We start from the raw sequence: 12,039 nt of genomic DNA, 5'->3' as shown, positions 1-12,039 counted from the left end.
TTTCTAGCCACTGGGGGCCATAGGCACGGCTGGGGGAATGCATATTAATTTTAAAAAACCTCATAAAGTGAAATTTCCATGCCATGGGACCTTTAATTAAAAGGCATCAACTGAGACTATAAGGGGATGATGAAGAAGCCAACCAAAATCGGCATTGTGGCTCTAATGTTCTAAATGAAAATGATTTGTACTGCGCCTAATGCATTTAAATTAAGGACTTAGTTCATTATTGACTGACTAGAATCTGGTGTAATGCATTATATCCATTTGAGTATGTAAAATACAATCACACATACTGATTTGATTGAGCTTTAGGCAAGAATGAATCTATTGCAGCTTGCACATCAATGCAGTGCAATGTTAGGGGGCGGATTGTGTTATTTTTGTCAAAAGGAGGCAAAGAATCCGGTGGAGAAAGAAAATGGTTGAATAGCAAGATCACAAAAGCGCACCTATTAATAACAGGCTTAGAGAAAGAGTTCAATGTCTTGCAGCCCGGAAACAGGTGACACAGCTCTAGCAACTTTAAAATGTCCCTTGTCTGAGTAAGAATCTCATTTGGCGTGAATTCCTCCACCCTCGCATCTCATTAATGCATCTTTCCTTTGAGTCAGAAGTGGGAGGAACCAGTTAGCAAGGGTACTTACACCCACCCCCTCTCAGTCATTACCAAAATCAAAAGGCTTACAGGTCAATCAGTGCTATTCTCTTTTGATTTGCAGTATTTGATCATAGTGCAAAAGCTCAAGGATAGGGGATTTGAAAAGATGTTGCTAGCCTGCCAGTGCCGATCATCTGCCATTAGTGAGCAGAATGATTGATTTCTCAAAGTGGATGTTTGACACTGGAAAAGAAACAGTTAGCCCTCAGGCAGAAAGGCAACATTAATTAAACATTACCAGTTGTTCAGGATCTAGTGTTTAATGACTGTTTTCCTTTACCTGTCTTTCACATAATGTATAAATGCTCTACATTGAGATTTTCAGTTGTGATAGTATGTGAGTTGTTGCAATTACTGCAAAGAAAGTAGGTTAGCTTTGCAAACTTTAACATCTGACTAAAAGTTATTAGTCTCAGGAGGTGTTGCAATATTTGTATTCATTTTCCAGCATGATCTCCTGTCTATGGCATAAATGTCTCCATTACATTTGAAATGGTAGGAAATTACTGTCAGTTTGACACATTCATTCAAAGCCAAGGGCTCCAAACTGCTGCCCTGTTTACCCAACTATGATTTGGAGTTAATTAACTGTGCTAATGTTTCAGATGGAATCTGTAGTCAATGTCCAGAATGCTGTCTCTTGTTTGTTTCTTTGCTTGACAAGCAGAATCTCATTTCTCACAATGAGAACTGCAACACCTTACCTGTCTCGTATTGAAACAGTAATTGGATGTTTTTTTTCTGTGAAATGCTTTTTGTCCACATTTGATGTCACTTTGCTCACTCATCTTCCTGTGTACTTCTAGCCAGTGAAAGTGAAATTCTTGTTTAGGGACCATAATGGCTTTTGTTTAGTTTGCCCCACAATTTTATCAAAGATGTTTAATTTGAACAGTTCCCTAAATGGATGTTCCAAAATGTAGGAAAGCAAAATTATGGAAACAATCATCCATCCATTTATTGTCCCCAGCATATTTAGATCTGTGTCACTGCTGTGAGCCAAGCAAAACAGCTCAGACCCCAACCACACCTGCCAGGGAATCCCAAGGCATACCCGGGTCAGATAGGTAATCCTTCTGGTGTGCTCTTGGTCTACCCATACCAAGATCATCTCTCGGTTGGATTTCTCTACAGGGATGCGACTTGATATGATGTAGAAACCAAACAGCTCATTCCTTTTGATTCAACGATGCAGTGGTCCCACTGCAAGCTGATCTGGCCCTCTCTAGTGTGATTGTAAGAGTGAAGACCTAGTCTACAGTGTGCTCACCCGAAATCTTGGGCAATCTGTTGGTGTCTTCTTTCCATTACTTTGGTATTGCCACTCCCTGGTGAACACTTCTCCTGTCTGGCAGTCCATAGGCATAGTTCTCTTATTTGACATCTCCTTACTCCTTGCTTGAACCGGAACTTGTTCTGACCCTCTTTCGTTATGGCCGTCTCAAAGCTCTTATTCCTGCCCCTGAGGATGGAAGATCTCTAAGAAGCTATGAGCGAGGATACATGGAGCAGCTTTCCCTGAAGCCATGCAGCTAAAAGCCGTTGCTAACTGCACCCATACAGCTAACAAATTCAGAGGAAAGGACGTCTCATCCCGCTAAAAACACATTTCCTCGCATGATTTCCTTGCACCTCTCCCATGCTTCCTCGTTGGGACAGACTAAGACGCAAGGAAAGGAAGCAAGTGAAGCAAACAGAACATAGGATGTAATTAATATGACTATGACTGATCTGTACGTCAGAGATTCCCAACCAGGGATATTTGTACCCCAGGGGTTAGTTCTACTGTTGCCGGGGGCTATGTGGAAAAATTGTGGAGTAAAACTAATAAAAAAAAAAAAAAAAATTGAAATTATAATTTGATCAAAAGAAAAGCACAGTCATTTCAAAAGATAGTTAACTAAAAGTAATAAATGAATGGTGAAATAAATAGCTAAAATCAATGGCTAAACATTTGAAACTGTCAAAGAGTAATGAATAAGCACTTAAAATAATAGCTTAGGTATAGCATAAGTGCCGAAATGGCACTAAACTAATTAGCTAATAGTAATGGATAATCTGTCTAAATGGTTAAAGTTCAACAATTATAAAAAATCAAAATATCCACTATTATACAAGTAGTGTTACACATTTGGAACAAACATTGGGACTTGATAAAGGGGTACGTGAGTTAATCTAAGGGGGTACCTCGGATTGGTAGGGGACCACTGCTCTTTGATTGGCTGCTCACACTATTTAACCTTAGACTATTCCAACACTAGCATCTGGAGCTTTAAAAAAGTCACAAGACAGAGATATGGGTATAACTCCCCCCCCTTTTCTCTTTGCCTCTCACCATGGATAACCCTAAGAGACAGTCAAACCCCCACTCAGGTATTACAGGGGGTCCACAGTATGTTTGAGATGTTCCAATACAGTTTTTTCCTTCCCAGTATCGATTCCCATACCTGAACTTGTGCATTGGCCGATACCTAGTACTGATCCGATACCTGTGGGTTTAAAATAAATGATTATTTTAGCAGCTGTGTACTATGAAAACATCCATACAGAGAATAAATGCCATATAACTTCCTTTTTTTAATCTTCTTTGTCAGTCAGTCATTACGTAAAAACTAAATTAATTCAAACTAATTCATATACAACTGTGTTTTTTTGCTGTGGGTTTTTTTTTTAGAAGTGGAAAGCTAAAGGGAAATACCTTTTTATCTGGGTAACTCTACTTTAAAGAAGTTTTTTTTCAGGCTACAATACTATCAATACAATATGGTATCGGATTGGTACATAGCCTTGCAAGATAGGTTGATAACGACATAATGAGTAAGAGCAGGAGTGGAAGCTGGCAGCCTGTGTGGATTTGAGTGAAGCCTGCCATGATAAAAAACAATGTGCTAGCTGGCTAGGCGCCACCTTCATGCATTAACTAAAGTGCACTTGTGTGGGTTAACAAGGCACTCTCAAGTAAAGAATCAACATACCCCAGAGAGAACAAAGCCTCATTAAAATCCATGCCTTTCCAAAAAGTCATAAACCTCTAAAATGGAAAGCAAAAGGGGGAAAGAGCCCAGCACCATACACCTCTCACATGGTTACATTTTTGTAAATGAAATGGTTGTACTTCATGTTTTAAAGTGACATTTGGAATATGTTGCTGCAGAACCGCTGTCCTTTTGGTAATGGTAGTGGTACTTTAACAGAAGAACAGGAAAAAAGAAATAATTTTGCTTTTATGAGGGTTCTGCATCTCGGATCCAAGCCACTACTGTTGTTGTACCTTTTTGTGCAGCTTTTTAAAAATCTTTAATCACTAAATGATGGCAACATAATCTCATAGCTTGCATACTAAATGCAGTCATAAAACCACCATGTGTAGCATCTCATTCTTGGATCTACATAGGTCCAAAAAAGAAAGAATGTTTACGCGTGTTCATCTGATGAGCAGGTGACCTTTACGGCAGCCTCGGCCACAGTGTGGGAATGTGTGTGCATGGGGAATGGTACTACTACTATGTACTATGTTAAAGCCCTTTGAGTAGTTGTTAAGACTAGAAAAGCCCGATATAAATACAGACCATTTACATTCGCTATCAGCACCATTTTCTCACACACAATGGAATGCAGGGAATAGACTAACAACATGACTGACTGTTTGAGTGAGTAAGCAGGCCAGCTAATAATAATAGTAGTAGTAAAGATGTGATTCCCTTGGGACTCCAGTTAAACATGTTCTTATGTACAGTTACTATTCTTCTAAAAAAGATGCAAGAAGTGAACATCAGCTGAAAAACAGACAGTGGTCTTTAGTAGTAAATATGCAAATAAGTCATATAGAATGAGATCTCTGTCATTGAAACTAATGTGATTCATTCATTTATTTTTACTCCAGTGTGCCCTAAAACATCTGAACCCAAACTGTACTGTAATGCACTTGAGGGAAATAGAATACAAAATAGAAAACACCTTACCAAAGTATTAGCAAAAACCTTTTTATTTAATCTTTCTGGAGCTGCCAAACATATTTGAGCCTTATAATGAAAGTAGCACAGTCTATTCAGTCTAAATCACATTACTAATACTTCTTAATGAGCAGTAAATATCCCATGGCATGAAAAATTCACTTTATGAGGATTTTTAACATTAATATGCGTTCCCCAGCCTGCCTATGGTCCCCCATAGATGATAGGTGTAAACCAATACCGGGTATCCTGCTTTGCCTTTGAGAAAATTAAAGCTCAGTTGGGCCGATCTGGGTCCTAAGGGTCAAGGTAACCTCCCCTTTCTCTGCTTTGCCTGCCCAGAGAATATAGCCCGCCCATGAGAGAGAGACATCATGGCTTTCTAACGAGCAAAGTTGCAGTTGGTCAAGGCCACACCCCCAGCCTCCACCTTGCCCCACAAGAGACTTGAGATACAGTATTAGGGGGCCATTAAGGCCTATACAAAAGCATCCAAAGAGCACCATGTCATGGGACCTTTAAGAAGGGGATGTTGGTTCTTGTTTTCATGGCCCTGTCTTGACGGTCTTTGCAGAGATGGGCAGCATTTAGAAGATAACCCGTAGGATTGTAGAGGTAAATAAACCATGATGCACATTTTAGTTAAATGAAATGTAGTCTTGCATTGCTAGACGTTCCTCCACAGCACTGAAGGGCCAAGGACTCCAAGTCCAAGGACTCCAGGTTGCAGACCTGTAGTTAATGCCGAAGAACTATCCAACACAACAGATTACAGAGGCCTCTTCACAGTAATGATGCCTGAGTGTGTGGAGTTAGTAGGATGTTGTTATCCACTAGTCTGGTCCAGATCATCATCCAAAGGCACTCCAGACTGCACAATGAGACATGCAGCCTATCCAATCATCGGTCACCTCACCTGCTGCAAAGATCTGGTTGTAACATCACACATTTCTGGTTTTTAATGACACTGCTTCTGAATTCCCACACCTTTGCAGTTGATCCAGCATTTCAAAGTTCTCTCACATTCAATTCAACTCAATTTTATTTTTATAGCACCAAATCACCACAGCAGTTATCTCGTTGTTTTCATTAAAGAGCAGGTCTAGACGGCATTTATTATTATACCTATTATTAAGAACAATCCATTGGTCATATGGGTTTCCTATTGTTTTCATGTCACTTTTTAAGAACAAATTTAAAAGGAAATGTGAATTGTTTTCATTCCAAAATAATTGAAATAGGTCCTGAAGATGTTAGCAACATAGAATCAGAAGACAGAAACCTAAATCATGGTTGCAACTGTCACCGTGGTCCTGCTCCGTGCCCTGCCACGCCCTGTAGTGCCCTGCTATGCCCGGCAGTGCCCTGCTCTACCCTGCTACATCCTGCTATTCCCTGCCTTGCCTTGTATGTCATGCTATGCCCTGCAGTACCCCACTATGTCCTGCTATGTCCTTGTACGTCATGCTATGCCCAGCAGTACCCTGCTATACCCTACTATGCCCTGCTATGTCGTTGTACATCATGCAGTACCCTGCTATACCCTACTATGCCCTGCTATGTCGTTGTACATCATGCAGTACCCTGCTATACCCTGATATGCCCTGCTATGTCCTTGTACATCATGCAGTACTCTGCTATACCCTACTTTGCCCTGCTATGTCCTTGTACATCATGCTATGCCATGCAGTACCCTGCTATGTCCTGTTATGCCCTGCAACGTCTTTGTGCGTCATGATATGCCCTGCAGTGCCCTGCTACGTTCTGCCGTGCCCTGTTATGTCTTTCCAAACCGTGTAGTGCCCTGCTACGTCCTGCTAGGCACTGCAGTGCCCTGCTACGTCCTGCTATGCACTACTACTAACACTATTATTTCTAGTCATAGAGCAATTATCTTTATTTTGACTATTATTAGCACTGTTCATCACACCCCCAACCGGCACCATCAGACGCTGCCTAACAAGAGCCTGGGTCTTTCCAATGTTTCTCCCTAAAAGGAGGTTTTCCTTGCCACTGTTGCACCAAATGCTTGTTCTTGGGGTTATTACTGGAATTGTAGGGTCTTAGTAAATTATGGAGTTGAATTGAAATAAAAATATGTTCCTATATTAACATCAAAGCATTTCTTCTCTTTTTTTGGAGAATAGCAATGTCAGTTGATTGAGGACGGGAACATCCAACTTCAAAGCTAAGATATTAGCCAATGAGGACACTGACAGTAAAAGGGGCATTGGGTTCCATAGTATGGACTCAATAGCCCTTTTGTTTTACCCCATTCAGCCTAAAGCCACTTATAATACTATTTTACATCCGATGTTTGAAAGCAACCATTTCAATATCTAGGGCAAACTTTAACCTCTCCTACGGAAATCACTCTTAAATCTGCATTCATCCAGCCTTAAAGCGCCTGGTGTTCAAAAGGGTTACGGTTGGCAGGGTTCTCCAACACCACTCTGCCTCCTTGACACTTTTTTTGCCTTCCACCCCTTCACCCCCTGCTACTGCATGACTGAAGAATTACTGTATTTGGTGAAATTTGATGGACTGCTGAACTGTGAATATGCTTCAGCCCCAGACAGCTGTCGTGGCCAGAGTGAAATGTGATGGATGGGTAGCAGAGCAAGGGGGGACATATGGAAATGACCAGGCATGAAAGGAGAGAAAAATCAGTGTGCCTTTGTTTCACCAACCCCCCGACCACACACACAGGCAGTTCTGTTATTTTTCTTTCACTGTCCACAGAAAGTGGACAATGTTGGCTGTTTTATTTCCAAATTTCCAATGAATCAATATCCCTGATTTCTTGCACCTAATCCAGACTAAAATACATCTAGGAAATGCAACTTCCCTCTTTAGAAGTGAGTAATATTGATGAAAACAAGTGACGACTCAACTCATTGGGATGCGTTTATCACGCCTGTGGTGACATCTGCTCTGTCTCCACATGCAGTGTCAGGTCACAGAGGCAGGCTGGGTGGTACCACGGTGACAGCAGCTAAAGATCACGATTGACAAAGTGGATCGCCATGCCAGATAGAGTGGCAGCTGAGCATAATTTCCCAATAACTCTCCATATTTGGCAACGCCTTAGTCAGCAGAAGGCCCGCAGGCCATCAATCTAATCCAAGGAGATTGATCCACTGAGTGTGTTTGCATGGGACTGTGTGAAAAAAGGGAGAGAGAGAGAGAGAGAGAGAGAGAGAGAAAAAAACAGCTAGCATCTGAGAGACATGTGACTGTGTAAAAAAGGGAGATAGATAGATGGATAGATAGATACAGTGGTGTGAAAAAGTGTTTGCCCCCTTCCTCATTTCATGTTCCTTTGCATGTTTGTCACACTTAAGTGTTTCGGAACATCAAACCAATTTAAACAATAGTCAAGGACAACACAAGTAAACACAAAATGCAATTTGTAAATGAAGGTGTTTATTATTAAAAGGTGAAAAAAAATCCAAAAAGTGTGAAAAAGTGATTGCCCCCTAAACCTAATAACTGGTTGGGCCACCCTTAGCAGCAACAACTGCAACCAAGCGTTTGCGATAACGTGCAATGAGGCTTTTACAGCGTCCTGGAGGAATTTTGGCCTACTCATCTTTGCAGAATTGTCCTAATTCAGTTACATCAGAGGGTTTTTGAGCATGAACGGCCTTTTTAAGGTCATACCACAACATCAATAGGATTTAGGTCAGGACTTTGGCTAGGCCACTCCAAAGTCTTCATTTTGTTTTTCTTCAGCCATTCGGTGGTGGACTTGCTTGTTTAGGATTATTGTCCTGCTGCAGAACCCAAGTTTGTTTCAGCTTGAGTACACAACAGATGGTCGGACATTCTCCTTCAGGATCTCTTGGTAGACAGCAGAATTCATAGTTCCTTTTATCACGGCAAGTCTTCCAGGTCCTGAAGCAGCAAAACAGCCCCAGACCATCACACTACCACCACCATATTTTACTGTTGGTATAATGTTCTTTTTATGAAATGCAGTGTTCCTTCTACGCCAGATATACTTGGACACACACCTTCCAAAGAGTTCCACTTTTGTCTCATCGGTCCACAGAATGTTGTCCCAAAAGTCTTGGGGCTCATCAAGATATGTTGTGGAGAAATTGAGACGAGCTTTGATGTTCTTTTTGCTCAGCAGTGGTTTTCTCCTTGGAACTCTGCCATGCAGGCCATTTTTGCCCAGTCTTTTCCTGATGGTGGAGGCATGAACGCTGACCTTAACTGAGGCAAGTGAGGCCTGCAGTTCTTTGGACGTTGTTGTGGGGTCTTTTGTGACCTCTTGGATGAGTCGTCGCTGCGCTCTTGGGGTAATTTTGGGCGTCCGGCCACACCTGGGAAGGTTCACCACTGTTCCATGTCTTCGCCATTTGTGGATAATGGCTCTCACTGTGGTTCGCTGGATTCCCAAAGCTTTGGAAATGGCTTTATAACCCTTTCCAGACTGATAGATCTCAATTACTTTCTTTCTCAATTGTTCCTGAATTTCTTTGGGTCTCGGCATGATGTGTAGCTTTTAAGGATCTTCTGGTGGACCTTACTGTGTCAAGCAGCTCCTATTTAAGTGATGCCTTGATTGTGAACAGGTGTGGCAATAATCAGGCCTGGTGTGGCTAGAGAAATTGAACTCAGGTGTGGACAACCACAGTTATAGTAGTTTTTAACAAGGGGGGCAATCATTTTTTCACACAGGGCCATGATGGTTTGGATTTTTTTTCACCTTTAATAATAACACCTTCATTTACAAATTGCATTTTGTGTTTACTTGTGTTGTCCTTGACTATTGTTTAAATTGGTTTGATGTTCCGAAACACTTAAGTGTGACAAACATGCAAAGGAACTGGAAATGAGGAAGGGGCAAACACTTTTTCACACCACTGTAGATAGATAGATACATAGAGTAAGTACTGTACATTAAATAGATAGATTGATACATACATACATACATACATACATAAGCAGAGAAGGTAAATAAAAATAAAGAGCTACAGTAATATTGAGAGACATGTGACTGTAAAATAAGGTAGAGTATAGATAGATAGATAGATAGATATAGATAGAGAGCAGATAAGAGAAAGGAAAATAAAGAGCTAGCATCTGAAAGATACGTGACTGCATACATACAGTGGGGCTCGAAAGTTTGGGCACCCCAGGTAAAAATTTGTATTAATGTGCATAAAGAAGCCAAGAAAAGAAGATGCCGTCTGCAAAAGTATGGGCACCCTGCAGAGTTTCTAGCATGCACCGCCCCCTTTGGAAAGCTGAGACCTAAACTAAAACCTGTAACTAAAGAACATATACGCCAGTACTGTACTTACGTACAAATGTGAGGTACTTTTACTTTACTTTACTTGATTCTTTTCATGCCACTTTCTACTTCTACTCCATTACACGTCAGAAGGAAATATTGTACTTTTTACTCCACTACATTCATCTGACAGCTTTAGTTACTAGTTACTTTACACATAAAGATTTTTGTACATAAAACACATTGTTTGGATCGTTTACCGTTTCTAAAATGTGAGCATTTTTATGCATTAAGTACTATTAATTTAAATATTTTAAGTACCTTTTCCTGATGGTACTTACATAATTTTACTTAAGTAACATTTTCAATGCAGGACTTTTTTTATGTGTACTTGTTGACAGTGTACAGTGTGGTATTAGTACTTTGACTTAAGTAAAGGATCTGAATACACCACTGGATAGAGCATGTGAGAGCAAATTAGTATTTTGTGTGTCATGTCATCATCCAAAGAGAGATGTGCTGGAACTGGTGGGTGTCAGGGAGTCTTCCTATGCCAAGTGGAAGTTGAAGTGATTGGAGGCTGTGTGTGTTGGCTGTCTGAAAGGTCACTGGCTGCTCCAACCCCTGACAGACTCCTACAACAGAGCCGGATAACAGCGCTGAAATGCACCACAACCTGACAGATCCTTACTCATACACACTCATTCTCCAAGAAATAGAAGTACTTCAAACGGGAGCCCGATTTATATGTAAATATGGTAGATAATGACTTCCAACAGGTTGCACTCGGAGCACAGAGCTGCTGGTTTGCAGAGTCTAAATTTATCATCATTAAAAGTAAGAAAATGCTGTGCCTTGAATCACACATGAATAAACAATTCATGTATACATTAGGGACTCAGCGCAAACCTAAGGGGGCCCGGGGGCATGCTCCAGGGGAGAATTTCTTTTTCCATTTATGGCAGATATATGCACTATTTTCCAAATCATTTCATAAAAGAATGTCTAGTCTTGCTTGAGTGGTCATTTTTATGGGCAGTCTTAGAGGTGATGGGCTTTGGTAAAACTTAGATTTTTCTTTTTCTTTCAGCTTTGTATTCTAATCCTTCAGCTCAAGTTTTAACTGGACGCACCTCCTCTTCTTTAATTTCAGTTTCTAGGTCCTCCCACCAAGGTTGCCCCTTGAGTCCTACATTATTTGTCATTTCTCTAGAGCCTCTGGCTCAAGCTATTCGCCAATTGATTATGGTCCTTAGTATGCATTTGTAATTCACAGCATCATCTCTCATTATTTGCGGACAATGTTTTGGTTTTCTTAGAAAACCCCTCTTAGTCTCTTCCTCACCTATCATTATGCAAGGAGTATGGAAGCTTATCAGGCTTTAAAATTAACTGGTCAAAGTCTACACTACTTCATTTAAATGACAGTTTAAATATTTAGGCATTGAGGTCTTCCCCTGCTGAAATACATGCTTTTCTCGCCTAAATGTTTTACCAACAAAAGAAGTGATACAGTTCCCATATACAGTAATTTGGCCCTCTGGGATGTGCCTGAGGTCATTGGGAAGTTAACACTCTCAGTGTTTTGTTCCAAGTGTCAGTGTGATTCTAGGCCTCACTGACACAGAGCTAAATTTCTAGAATTAGAATAGAATTTCTATTTCCGTCCAAGTAAATCATCTGTAAAATGATTAAAACACACTACTGTAAGCATATCAGATGGGCTACACACAAAACTAGTACCCTAGCCACATGTCTCAACTTAAAACCGAAAAAATCCAGAAGAAAAACACTCAGAAAATTGATATTTTATGAAGTTATTTCTACAGATGTGTCTGTGCGTTTTTCTATTTCCTTTAAGAAAAAAGCCCAAAAAATGCAAAATACAAAACTTCTCAAATACAAAAACACATACACATCAATCACACACATAGTTGAAATAACTGTACACATGCATTTATAGAAATAAATTGATGAAATAGGGAAATGCAATAAGAAGGCCCTATATTTGCTTTGATACAGCTTCAGCCATCATAGGGTTAACATTTTCTGGTCAAGTTTGGTATCAAGCAATTTGTCTTCTTATTGGCTAACCAGGTAGGCTGGTTTCGTAATATGTAGTTTTAACTGGAAAGAATAGCTGTCAATATTTCCCACGTTGGTCCTCCCTGAACTCTGAA

At 40.5% G+C, this 12,039-nt stretch overlaps 1 protein-coding gene across 1 annotated transcript in view; it reads left to right on the top strand.

Moving 5' to 3' along the window:
- LOC116694632 (VPS10 domain-containing receptor SorCS3-like) overlaps positions 1-12,039 on the top strand; it is a 314,801-nt gene that overhangs the window by 75,086 nt on the left and 227,676 nt on the right.

The sequence above is a fragment of the Etheostoma spectabile genome, chromosome 2 (genome assembly GCF_008692095.1).
Source record: "Etheostoma spectabile isolate EspeVRDwgs_2016 chromosome 2, UIUC_Espe_1.0, whole genome shotgun sequence".
NCBI classification, from domain to species: domain Eukaryota; kingdom Metazoa; phylum Chordata; class Actinopteri; order Perciformes; family Percidae; genus Etheostoma; species Etheostoma spectabile.
The sequence above is the reverse complement of the archived record's forward strand: the minus strand, read 5'-3'. Positions and strand labels throughout refer to the sequence as shown.